We start from the raw sequence: 14,643 nt of genomic DNA on the forward strand, positions 1-14,643 counted from the left end.
TTTGCCCCTATCCATCTAGTTTAATTCCTATGACTGCAGGTTAATTCTCTACCTACATTCTGTGTGCTAAAATGTCAATAATTCACCAGCCACCTGAATTGCATTCTTCTTGCACAACCGATACTTTGAACTTTGACATGGTCGTGGTCTGTTGCTTCGACCAGCCTTGCTGGCAACCATACCGTCTCTCAGTATTTCTCCACTCTGTTTTTCACATCACCCAAACTGATGCTATAGTACAGTAACTGGCATTTACAATGGTATTCCATGGGCTCTGTACTTTTCTTTAGTATTCCAGATTTTATTTTTGAGTTTGGTCAATTTCCCAACATGACCCATTGAGCAGTCAATCTACTTCTTAAATGAAGTGAAGTCCAAAGATCTCAAACATTGTAATAATGAGGAAAGATGTCCTAGAAAGGTTTTCAGATGAGACCATCTGGGTAGACTCAGATATAGAAAAGGGACAATTTCCTTGCTACATTATACTGCAGGCCTTCCAATGTTCAAAAGGGGATAGAGGAACAAACATGTAGGTAAATCACAGAAAGGTGTGAGAGAAAAAGGTTATAGTTTTAGGGGTCTTCAATTTTGATAACATTAACTGGAATCCATGAGTGTGAAAAGATTAGAGGGGCTACAGTTTAAAGTATTTCCAGGAGAGCTTTTAGAGCTGGTAAGTAGATAGTACTACGAGAAATGGGGCAATACTAGACTCAATCCTATGGAATGATGCCAGTCAGGTGGTTGAAGATTCAGTGGAAATGCATTTTTGGAATAGTGACCAGGACTCCATAAGTTTCAAAGACATAATGGAAAGGGATAACTGTGGAAAGACTAAGTTCAATATCATTAGGCAGTATCTGACAAACAACGGCTGGGAACAGCAATTTTGATTTGGAAAGTAGGAGACTTTTGGCAGTAGCATGGTGAGAATTCAGGGCCTGAAAGATCTCAACTCAATCTTGTGGTATTGGAGGATCCAATTCTTCTTTTTGGTGAGGGTTTAGTCACAAAATACAAACTAATCACTAGAGTAGCTAGAATGGAGCTAGACTTTTGTTTTGTGTAGTTGGAATCAAGAGAATTACTGCCTTAAGTCAGTATCTATTGTGAGCCTGTTTTCTTTTGAACTTACGGGAGTTGCTAACTGCAGAGTGTAATCACATCATTTGACTTTGACCTTTCGTATTTGCTAAAGTTGTAAAAGTATCTTTAATTCAAAGAGGGTATCAACTGGAATCATACATATTCCCCAAAGGGTTTATTAATCAATGTGCTTATCAAAATGAGGGAAATTGAGTATCGTCTACCCTTTGATTATTACTAACATTGTCATGTTTTCGAGAAGATTCGTAGCTCAGGTTGTGGATGAGGGTGTAGACATGCTCGCCAAGACACCCTTGTGATTAGGCTATTTGTAAAAATAACGGCCCTCAAGTTTGTTTAGAAATACACCTAAATTTGTACCTCAATACTGGGCTTCTTAAGTAAATTACAAAAAATTCACATTAGAGTTTGGTAATATAAAGCTAGTTTGGTAATGTGATACTAGTTTGTGGCAAGTTATATGCTCTAGAGGCTTGTCTCACCTAGCATGGTTTTCACTGTTCAGTATGTAGCCTTGTCTTTAAGATTCATGTAATTCAACTGATCCATCAATGCAGTACTGATTAACATTGCATTATTAGAATCATCGTCTTTCAAATGGGGCATTGGGCTGAATCCTGTGTTTTGGTCCAGGGCACACTGGAACCTTTATATTACAATCCCATCAGGAATCAGTAATTTTTTTTGTGCTTCTAGTAAACAAAATTTGAATTTCAAGAGCTTGCCAAAAGAATAAAGCCACTAAATTCTAATTTTGAACAAATGAAATAAACTTTACTCCTAAAGGTTAGAAAAGGAAAAAAAAAATCTGCAATATATGTGCACAACTTTCATATTCAAGATTAACATAAGGTAAGTATTAGTTACTAGACAACTCTGGTTGAATGTCCCAGAGAAGACATTTTAAGTAACAAATGTAATAATCACAAATCAAGCTAATTTTTGTGTGATCCCCCAGATGTAGGTTACCAAACACATCAATGCCTCCTTTGGAATATATTTCAATTCTTAATTTCAAAGATCTAGATTTGGGAAAGGATTCAAAAATCCCTCTGACCCGGATTGCCTCAAATATTGATCATTTCTTGGTAGTTACATATCTTTCCCTTGAACTGCATTCCATTAATTCACAAGGCTGTAAACCAACACCTCCTGACAAGCACAATTCCAGCTCTAGCACAGACATTTCACTTCACTAAACTGATTCTACCCCTGGGATTTCTCCAATTTCCGATATTTCTCAGCTGCTCCAAGCAAATACTGTTTGTAGACTTCATGTATCCACTGTCTCTGCTGAGTGAACTATCATTGGCTTCTATGGTCTTTTCTAGCCCTGACAGTCTGGAATCTACAGCAACATTTATGCTAACTGTTCTTTCTTTGCTGCAGCACTCTTTCAATTTAAACGGCAACTCATTTCTCCCAGCTCCAAACTGCAGCTAACCAGAGAACCTTTTTAAGATCCACCTATCGCCATGACAATGTAGCCTGATCTGGACTGTGTTGTACCTGATGTTTATGTTTTATGGGAGCTGAAGACCTAATGATATTATTGCGAGATTATTATCCCAGAGGCCAAGGAAATAATCTGAGGATTTGAGCTCAAATTTCACAACGACCTTTGCTGAACTTTGAGCTCAGTAAAAATCTGGAATTAAGATTTAAGTCATTGCCAATTTTCAGAAAACCTAATGAAGTAATTGGAATTTTTCAAAATCCATCAAATGTTTTTAATATTATTTAATTCTCAACTCAAAAAAAACAAGTGGTTTGGGTGTACGTCTTCTGCTTTTTAGGTCATTTAGGGCATTTCAAGTTGCTACCTTCATAAATATCAGGACTCAAATCTGTTAATGTAACAGACCCCCACGTGTTTCCGTTGAATTTTTCCCATTTTCCTAAGGTAAATTTTAATTTGTAAATGTTAAAATTCTGAACTAAAACACATGAACCATGATCTGCATTGTCGTAGCATCCATCTCCATGTTGCAGATTTTAAAATTCTAGGACATTTTCGGATGAAGAACAAAGAGATCTTCTGGCTTCAGGGACAATGTGCACCCCTCAACCAACATCACCAAAACATATTAAGTCATCAATTATTTCTATTTGAGGAGCCTGACCGTACATAAGTTGCCTGTGGCACTTATTTACAAAGCAGAATATAAATTAATAAGCTGTAAAGCATTTTGTTTATTTTAAGCTATGGTAAAGTGCCATAGAAGTGTAATATCCTTCATATAAGTATCACTGACAATGTTTAACTGTATCGTACAACGAAAGATATTCCAATTTCTGAAGTGGGACTGGGTTCTTAACCAATTTCACCAGGGATATAAGCCTCAAAATGCCAGTTTCTCCCGAGGCATGTATAAAATATAAATCTGAATTTCTGTTTGTTTATTTTTTTAATGACACATGGAAAATATAAAACAGAGAGTATTTTGAGCATGTTTCTTTGTGAGCCACAAAGGAGAAATATAAAATTATTTTTGTAGAGCTTTATAGCACAGTAGGTGCTAACATTATGCCCAATGTGTCATATTGCCCCATTCCTTTCCCATTGCTCTGTAATGATTACACTATTTCAATTGTGTATTGGTTTCCCTTTTAGAAGTTGTGAGTAAAATCACTTGCACCATTCAAACACTGTATTCCGGGCTATTTAGAACTCCCTATTTTTAAAAAAATTGTTTCTCTCCTCTTTGTTTGTTTTTCCAACTTTCTTAAGTTTGCTACTCTGGTTGCAAATTCTTCAGAAGATGAAAATAGTTAATCCATAAATGTTTAATCATAATCTCTCAGAATTATGAGCACATTAATTAAATCTCCTCTTAATATTCTGCCATCTCAGGAACACATTCTCAACTCCTTTAATTTCTTTGCATAACTGAATGCCTTGATTTTGTCATTGTTTTAAACTTAACCTTCTTTTAATAGCTTTACAGCCTGAATTAACTAAATTGTAGTAACAGTATTGAATGTACCCTGTCACCACTGTGTTAGCTTTGGTAGTGATATAACATGTATCATGAAGAGAGGCAAGCAACAATAACTTATGTCTAAATGCCCCAGACTGATGTCCAGAGTCTGCCGAGAGCTGTACATGGTTTGGCCGTTTGGTGTGTATCTTCTCATTGCCAAGATTGTCACATGGTCATTTTATATTTAAGATGTCTCGGAGAGAGTGCAGTTTTGAAGAATTGTGAGAAATGGATTTTTGCCAAGCCTTGTTGAAACACCTGGAGTAGTTCCTTTATAAGAGGTCATTAAAGTTCACATAGACATTGGAGTTTTTTTTCACATAAGCCTTCCTGTAAATCAGATGACTTGTGATATCTGCTTGTTTCACTGTAGGTGTTGTTGGGGTTGATTTCAACAGTTTTTAGCTTCAACAAGTCCTTATTTTTTCTGATTAATTTGAAGGAAAGCCTGCTAATGGCAAGACTGAATTGGAAGTAAGCCAGGTAAGAACAAACTGATTTGAAGGAAAGATTCCTAGGAACAATCTACCTCGCTGAGCTAATTCATTTGTGGAAAGAATGCATTCTCTTTGGTCAATACATTTTTGAGTTTAGGTTAAACCTTGAAAGAATGATTGAAGAAACTTCTTAGGGTTAGATTTTCAGAGCGAGGTGTGTCTGCAAGGCTTCAGAGACAACAGTGCATGATTAGTGATTTGATCAAACCACCAGAACAACATAGTAACTGACTCTAGAAAATTTGATGCTTTATGCATTCACTTTCAAGAAGAAACCAATAGACTTTATGCATGCGCGCGCGCGCACGTGTGTGTGTGTGTGTGTGTGTGTGTGTTTTGGGAACATTTAAAAAGAAAAACATTTATACTTTCACATACTGACCTATAAATGATTGTTGCATGTTTATTGAATAACTATTGTCTTGGTAATAAACTAATAATTGTGTTTACCAAGAAACCTGGTTAATAAATCTAATTTAAAATCTGACACAGAGAATTGTTTATCTCAGTAGCTGGAGGAGATGCTCACATTTTGTGCATTGATCCATGGAGTAATGCGAGTCAAACGATGTGATTTCCTCTAGTCGTGACCGTACTAACACAGGCAGCTTGTGAGTGTACTGCTGGGCTGGGTGAACTTATCCACTGATGTCAGGCTTTGCCTATGGTCTGAAACTTGTATCAAGGAGGACTTTCTTGGGCAGACCAGAGCATTGCTTCAGTTTTCTACATGCTAATCACAAAGTTGAAATTGTCATTTGCATTTGAGATTAAGTCCTTTCTACGTTGCAATTCAAGTGCTGAAACAACAGCTGTTCTTTTACAAACATGAAGTTGTGATGCGTGTATTTTGAAAAAGTCTTTGCCTGGATTCATCTCATCTTGAATAGCTTTGCTTCCATGTAATATCTGATTCTAATATTAAGATGGATACTTTGGAAGGCTCTGGAAAGCATGGTGGAGATAAGCATTCTGAAAAGGGTAACTTCATTAATGCTCGGGAATAGTTCATAAGACTCACCGGCATCTAGACCATGTGTGTGCACGCCACTATGCCAATCCATTGACGTGAATTTCTCAGATCAGCCTAATTTCTCCATTTCCTTCGAAAGACCCTGAAAGTACTGACTGCGTCAAAGGCATTGGTCAGGACAACAAACATGGTGTAAAAATTCATATTGTCCTGATGCTGTCTAAGTACAGACACTACATCAATGTTTCCTCAACCATTGCTGAAACTACCCTCCAATTCTCTGGTGGCAGATCTCACATGACATGCTGTCCTTAAGCATTCAGCGGAATGTCGGTGAAGATTTTGCCACTGGTGGAGGGTAGTGAGACTCCGCTTGAAAGTCGCGAGATCAGTGAGTTCCTTCCCACCTCTATCAGGTGGACTGTTGAGGCAACTTAGCATTTTTGAGGCAACTCCTATATAAATTAAAGGAATTTAATGAGTTTAATTGACCATGCATTGATCTCCATTTGTATACTTAACTAAAATAACATCACCTCCTCAAACTCTGCCACTCGATGCGAGATAGATGCTTTCATCTCTTTTGACAGCATGGGAGGTTCGTTAAGTGATCAATGGATGACAATCTGTGATAGGCATTTGATTTTCTACACTGATGGATGAATACTAATTCAGGATATGATTGAAGTGCTTTGACTATCTTTCTGGAATCTAGGCTTTTTCTGTGGGCAGTGTTGGCCTGCCAGTTGATGTGCACCAGTTGAGTGGAGCCTGCAGAGAGATTTCAGAGCATTGTAGAATCTCCTCCAGTCTTTGTAGCCTGCATATTATTGACATTCATCACTGTTCTGAATCACCTCTCTGAGCTTGCTCTGGACAGTTCTGCAGGCATTGTACTTGGATAGACATGACTTCTCATTGAGGAAAACAATGATCGATCTCATTTAGGGAACCTTGATATTTCTTTTCATTTCCTTTGATTATGACTAGGACAGTGGGATTGTTGAAAGAGTGTAAAAGACCCACCTGTAGGAAGTTTATCCCCATGTGGATCTGTTTGCAGATCTTGTAACATTCACAAACAGCATTTCAAAACAATTAATACATATATAGGGTGTCAGGTTCTGAGGAAGGGTCACCGGACCCAAAATGTTAACTCTGATTTTTTCTTTACTGATGCTGTCAGACCTGCTGAGCTTTTCCAGCAACTCCTGTTTGTGTTCCTGATTTACAGCATGTGCAGTTCTTGTGGTTTTTACATTAGAAGTTATGTATTTTCCACCCTGGATGATTGATCAGTATTAAAGGGATGAATAGGGACTATAAATAATCAACTGACCTGGTAAAGGTATAGCCCTGGGAATGTGTAGGCACTTTCGATTCCAGTTTAGGGAAAGAGAGAGACGGCAAGTGCCAGTGATATAAGTTACAGTAAAGATATCAAGGAGCAGATCTTGAGCTGAGGCAAGATGATTCCCAGACAATTGGCTGACCAGATCTTTCATCTTACGATTTAAAGGAAGGCAGAACGGTGGATAAAACTTAAATGATAGTGAAATTTAAATGGTAAAACGTATTTGGGATTGTGAGGATTGCTCTTCTGTAGGGTATTTATAAAATGAGGCCACAATTGAATTGAAAGAAATCAGTTTACAACTTTGGTTTTTTGATTAATGGATTCTGTGTGATGCTATTTTCCTGTTCATCACATAACCTTGCACCATTTATTATGATTTGTAGAAGTCAAGCCCACACTGACTTTCCAAAGAGTATCCCACACATACCTATTCCCCAACCAATTCCTATAACCCTGCAATTCCCATGGCTAAGCCACTTAACCTACATATCCCTGGACGCTATGAGCTATTTATCTTGGCCAATCCACCTACACTGCATGCCTTTGCACCATGGGAGGGAGGCCATGCAGAAACAGGGAGAATGTGTAAACCCCAGTCAGACAGTTACCCAAGGGTGGAATCAAACTTCAGTGCCTGGTGCTGTGAGGCTGTAGAGCTAACCGCTGAGCCACCGTACTGTACCTCAAAATAGCTCAATAAAATTTGTTCAAACGCTTCTCAGGAGGACACTAGTAGTCCAGCGATGGTGCCCCCCACCCCCCCCCCCCCCCCGCCCCCATCTAAGCCATGAGGCATGGGTTTTAGTGTGATCAGAGAAAATAGCTGTGGCTCTCTCAGCATCACCATATAATCAATAGAGGTTTTCTATAAAGGACTAACCCTTCACTCTGCAGATGAGACTTTGACAGACGTATCTGAAGTGGAGTTTCCAAACAAAGATCTCATTGCAGCCATGTTTCATGGAGCAGGTAATACAGTCCTCACTGCAGAGCAGCTCAGGGGGTTCTGCATTTGGACATTGAGACTGGTAAAGCCCCTCATTCTTCCAGAAATCAGGCAAAAGGTATGTTTACTGAACATAGAATCAGTGACATTTTATTTCAGGAAGTAAAATGTTGTTGTAATACCATTGAGTTAGCACAAGGCTTTTACTTCAGATAGTGTTATTCAGTCAGTTTTCTACAGGTAATCTGTTGCAATGTTGATATGATCCATGTTTATGTAATAGTTTTGTACTGATTACAATAACTGCTGGATAACACATAGCAACAACTAACCCAAATGAAACATCAGGCAGTAAATTATGAATGTAACTCAATAATTAGCGTGACACAAATATTTGCTAGAATAGTGAGACAGATGTGTGAAGAGGCACTGGATCAATTAGGACTATATTCCCTGCAGTTTAAAAGAATGAGAGGAAGATCTCTTAGAAAACTAAAAATTCTAACAGGATGAGACAGAGGAAACACAGGAAGGATGTTCCTGATCACCAGGGTGTTCAGAACCAAGGGCCACAGTCAAAGAATGTGGGGTAGGTGTTTTTGGACTGATCTGAAGAGAATTTTGTTTCACCTCGAGAGTGCTGAGCCTGTGGAATTCCCCGCCATAGAAAACAGTTGAGGCCAAAATGCTGAAGGAATTAGGTATAGTTCTTCAGGCTAATGGGACCAAAGGGTTTGGGGAGAAAGCTGGGACAGGTTATTGTTTTGCATGGTCAACTATGACCATATTGAATTGCAGAGCAGGCTCAAAGGACCAAATAGCTCACTCCTGCTCCTATTCGATACGTTGCTATGTTTTCCAAATACCAAAAATATTTGTTGCATCACCTGTGCGTTTGCATCACTATTGTCATATCTTCTAAAGTTCATTGACAGGGTATGGGCTATCACTGGTTAGGGCCAACATTTATTGCACATCCCTAATTGCCCCGAAGACAGTTAAGAGCCAATCACATTGCTCTGTAATTGCTACCAATATGGTTTGAGAATGTGTATTCAGTCTTAAATCGATCCTGAAGTCCCAGAAGAGTCTACAAAGTATGCAGATGGTAAGTTATTAAGAAAAATGTAATAAACCTATTTACTGTGCATCAAGATTGAGTATTTCTCCTGCTTAAAATTTCAAGTGGGCATCCTCTTACTCCTGTCATCAGTGGCCCAGGCTTAAACCAATGAAAAGAGTTGCTGGTTGTAAATCCACCCATCATATTAAAAAAAATCATAAATGGTGTAAGCAGCAAGGGTTTTGCCATTTATATCAACTATTACATGGGGTTTCTGGGGAGAGCTGTGACTTTAAAACCATCTAATTCTTCCCCATATCAGATCTCTCTTTTTCCATACCAGAGTACCAGAGTTTCACTCAGCTGCAGACAGCTCATTACTGTCCAGGAACTGCATTCAGTTCAGCTCCCGACTTGTGAGCCTGGCACCTGTCCTGCACTTTTAATTGACAGGGGTGGTTTAGTTGCAGTGATCTGTATTACTCTCATAAGACAGTCTGATTGACTACTAAACATTGAAGAGTTACTGAATCACAAAAGCCAACTGTCCATTTTTTCATGTCTATTAGAGATGTATAGCACAGAAACAGACCCTTCAGTCCAAATTGTCCATCCCAAATTAATCTAGTCCCATTTGCCAGCATTTGGCCCATATCTCTGTAAGCCCTTCCTATTCATATACCATATGCCTTTTAAATATTGTCATTATACCAGCCTGCACCACTTCCTCTGGCAGCTTATTCCATATAGACACCACCCTCTGCATGAAAAAGTTGTCCCTTGGGTCCTTTTTAAATCTTTCCCCTCTCACCTTAAACCTATGCCCCCTATTTTTGTACTCCCACACCCTGGGGAAAAGAGCTTGTCTAATAACCCTTTCCATGCCCCCATGATTTTATAATGGGGAAATAATTCCCAATTAATAATGTCACCCTCAGCCTCTGCACTTCAGAGAAAATAGCCCAGTCTATTCAGCCTTACCACGCAGTATTCCAAAAATGACCTAACCAATGTCCTGTACACGACATCCCAACTCCAATACTCAATGCACTGACCAATAAAGGTAAGCGTACCAAACACCTTCTTCACTATCCTACCTACCTATGATTCCACTTTCAAGGAACTATGAACCTGCATTCCAAGGTCTCTTTGTTCAGCAACACTCCCCAGAAACTTACTGTTAAGTGTAATCCTTCAAAAAGGCCACACCACTTCCCTGGTCAAAGAGTTGCCGGGTGTATTATGGGTTAACTTATCATAAGGAGTCAAGGAATAAACAAAATAATGCTATTTGCTTTTCCACTTGTGCTAGGCATTTTATGACTGTCATGATTATAACAAAGTCAGCCAGGTGGACGTTATAGAATACGACTTCCCTGATTAGGGCTGGCCCAATCAGGGAGCCCCGGGTGGCAGATACAAGCAAGAGGGCCAGAGGCTCTATTCACTCTAACAGCTGCCTCTGAGGAAGTTGGACTAATATCAAGGACTCTTCATGTGTACATATAGGGTGACTTAATGATGAGATACTGGCCTCTGTGGAGTTATTTCAAAGACAGGGCTACATATACTAAAAGCAAATTTACAGCTCTGTGGGGGTGAGAAAAGTGATAAAAAATAGCACTTTCACAGTAAGTGTCTCCAAGGCAACTGGATTTTGCAACCACTTGAATGAAGAGTCATCCTATTTCATGACTTTTTGCACTTTATACCTTACATTAAAGTTTATAAAATTCTATATCTATAGAAACTCTGGAAAAAGCATTTGAAATTATTGAGCTTTTTTTTCTGACATTGGTCTATGGTTCCTGGAATGTTGCAATTGACAGGAACCACGTCTTCCACCTCCTTCTAGACTACAATCGCAACATTATCCCAACTATCCTTGACTGATTGTTACCAATGAGACAGCGGTGCCCCACATCCACCTCACCTCGGCTCAACTTAGTAAAGCCTGTCTGGCGCAAAACATGGCAGCCAGGCTGATGTGATCACAAGAGAGATTGCCTGTGAAGATAAGAGGACAGTCTCCCAAGATCAAGTCGGAGGCCAGAATAGATCGATGGGAAGAACTCACCTGTTCACAACAGATTTGTCAAGTTTTCCCAATTAATAACTCAATTGACACTAATTATCTCTGAGCCCACCAGAACTATAATCGGGTTTCAAGATTAGGTGAAGGACTACTGAGTTTCATGGCTCTTCAAGAGAAAATGACAGGGAACCCTCTTCTAGTGGCACTTAGTGCCGAATCAACGGACCTGGCATCAAGAATGATGGCAGCCATTGAAGGACACCAACTCTCGTTGTCTTCATCCCTGCTTTGAAATGGGAGGAAGATTCCTGGCCTACTTTAACAAACATAGTCATTCATGTAATTTTGTTTCTTTCTTTCATACTGCCCTGTGCAAGACTTGTAAGGAAGGTGGTGCAATTGGTATTCCTTTTGCAGATGCACATCTTAAATGCCAGCTTACTAAAGCTGGCAAATATTGACCTTCATATCAAGTTACACTCCATTATATGTTGCTGATATTTAATTTATAGAATTATCAATATTACAATACAGAGGGAGGCTGTTGAACCGACTGTGACCGTGCCAGTGTCAGCCTTTTAGCTGAAGAGCAAATTCCATCCCCCTGCACTCACAATCATTTACAGTACTTTTGGTGGCCATCCAGACCCTTATGCCCATATCAGCTCCCTGCAACAGCAACTCACACTCACATTCTCAATCACCCAGCATTTCCCCATCGTGGCGCAAAACATTCCCTCTCCAGATAATTACTCAATTCTCTCTGGAAGGTTGTGAACAAATTTACCTCCATTACACTATTAGGCAATGTATTCCATAACTTCACTGCTCTCTGCATAAAAGACAGCTTGCTGTTGCTTCTTTTGATGGAACCTCTCCTGTTTGGAAGCTGGCTATTTAGCCCAATAAGTCCACACTAATCCTCTGAAGGGCATCCCAGCCAAACTCGCCCCATCTCCGTAACTCTGTGTTTCCCGTGTCCAATCCACCCAACCTGCATTTCTTTGGACTATGTGACAAAACCCAAACAGGCACAGTGAGAACGTGCAAATTCTACACAGATAGTCATACAAGGGTGGAATCGAATACTTTCCTTAAGTCTGTACCTTTTGATTCCTGAAACTTAATTCCTTTCATGCACGTTTTAAATAAGCCTGAAAATGCAAAAAAAATTAGCTTAGGCCACATCTGAATACAGAAAGAACAGACCCCAATGGCTGATTTTTTTTATTGTTGAATTGCCATTTGCATTCAATTTTTTTAAAATAATTTTTCACTGCAAAGTCTAATCAGTTTTCTTCTTACATCTTGCACAATCCACCTCAATAACTGCACAGCTACAGGGCACAATTCCAGACATTTTCCCCAAACATGGCAGACAGGAAATTTGTCACCCTGCTTTGTGGACAGGGACCTAAAGTTCCCCCTGTTTGGGATGGTGCAGGAGCAGGACTCCCTCTTCCCCCAGGCCCAGCAGAGGACAGCATGTCACCAGACGATGCCAGGCTGATCTGAGATTGGCACTTTGGTCAGTGCAGTCTCAGCTGTCTGGAGGAATGCCCAGCACTTAAGGAAAATAACCACTGTCCTACTCCACTCTGTCAGCATATGAGTTATCATTTTCTCTCCAATACCTCACACTGACTGTCTCTGCCACTGTATTCACCTCCCATCAAGAACCACGCTCTGCCATTCTCACTATTTACGTTTTTATTTTAAAAAAAATTTTATTCATAAAAAATTTCTTTGTGTATATACTCAAAGATAGTAAGAACTATCAGTGCTGGAGTCAGAGATAACACAGTATAGAGCTGGGGAAACGCAGCAGGCTAGGCAGCATCTCAGGAGCAGGAAAGTTGACGTTTTGGGTCAGGACCCTTCTGAAACGTCAACTTTCCTACTCCACTGATGCTGCCTGGCCGGCTGTGTTCTTCTAACTCCACATTGCATTATCCCTTTGTGTATATACATTGTCACAAAAGCAGTTCAGTTCTGTACAGTTGCATATCAAGTAAATGAGCAAAACACTAGGCTTTGACTCTATCTAAAAAAAATCAAAGACCCCTCCTACACAGACAATACTAACTGCCTGCAGCATCTTCTCTCACTCTCTGTCACAAACCCCAACCCCCGACACCGCTAACCCTACATGCCATCTGTGCTGACTATTTATTCACACAAGGCACCGACCTACCCAAACCAAAAATAACAGCGGCACCATACACTTTCACCTGTTTTAATCCTTGCCCATCTCTCTTTCCCAGAGGAAAACAGCTCACAATGGGGGAGAAATAATCATTACAAATAGTAGGCAACCTGCTTACATGGAAAACATCCCAATGCTGACCGTCCAAAGCAGCTGACTGGACATATCCAAGTCTCTCTATTGGTATTAGAGATTGCTTTTGACTTACTGTGCTGGGACTCCTGAGTGGAGGATAGCTCCTTGACTTGTCTGAGGACTGCTAACAGCCATGAGAAGGCTCCTAGCTTTGTGTCATAGTAAGACAGCTGTACTGTGAGCCTGGTATCTCTGGACGAGGAGGTAAAGTGCAAAAAAGGGAAAGATAATGCAAGGTCAAGGCGCTATGCGCTTTGACGTAGGCTCAGAGTAAGTAAGCACTGTGAGAGTAAGTGAACAGTCCAGCAAAACAACCTGGCCCAGCCAATGAGTTGACTACTTATCCTGAGTACTCATTGTCTTTGACGTAGCGTTGCAATGATAGTTGTTGCTGTTGATGCAGATTGAGCTGCAGAAGCATCCTGTAAGGGGATTGAATATTTGCCATGAAGGCTCTGAAATACTGGCACATGTTAGACGTCAATCTCCATTGACATGGGGCAAGTATAGCCACTGCTGATGGATCGTGCTTGATCTGTTAATGCCTGGTTTCCAACGTGGAGGTCATTCAGAGCTAACAGTGAGCTGATAAAATGTGAGGCTGGATGAACACAGCAGGCCAAGCAGCATCTCAGGAGCACAAAAGCTGACGTTTCGGGCCTAGACCCTTCATCAGAGACCCTCTCTGATGAAGGGTCTAGGCCCAAAACGTCAGCTTTTGTGCTCCTGTGATGCTGCTTGGCCTGCTGTGTTCATCCAGCCTCACATTTTATTATCTTGGAATTCTCCAGCATCTGCAGTTCCCATTATCTCTAACAGTGAGCTGAGGTTGTCAATTCTCAATGGCTAGCTTGCTCAAAGTGTTTGGTAAGATATAACACTGAATATTAATTAGGTGAGTTGTGGTGATTGAAAGACGTTTAACAAACAATAATCCTCTTGACTGGCAAATCACTGATACCTAATGAAAGCCTTATCTTGGTGCTCAACAAATGCATGAGAACCTAATGCCATGATAGGCCCTGCTGGCATTCTCACATGATTCTGTCACAAATCTCACTGTAGCCCACATCACTCAGACCCATGTAAGATTCTGCCCCTTGTTTCAAATCAATGACCTTTTTTTCAGAATGTGAATTATGTTTTAGTTACTACTCAGTTTTTGTCTAACTTGCTTGAATTTCTTTCCAGAATTTTATGCTTTTTTCAGCTTTCCAATAAATCCACAGTTATTACATACTTTTAACAATTCTTGCATTTCAATTTTATCATATTCCCTTTAAATAATGCCTACGAGATGGGCTTTTGACTTGCTGCCCTGGCATTGTGGTTCAATC

This window comes from Stegostoma tigrinum, chromosome 4 (genome assembly GCF_030684315.1).
Source record: "Stegostoma tigrinum isolate sSteTig4 chromosome 4, sSteTig4.hap1, whole genome shotgun sequence".
NCBI classification, from domain to species: Eukaryota; Metazoa; Chordata; class Chondrichthyes; order Orectolobiformes; family Stegostomatidae; genus Stegostoma; species Stegostoma tigrinum.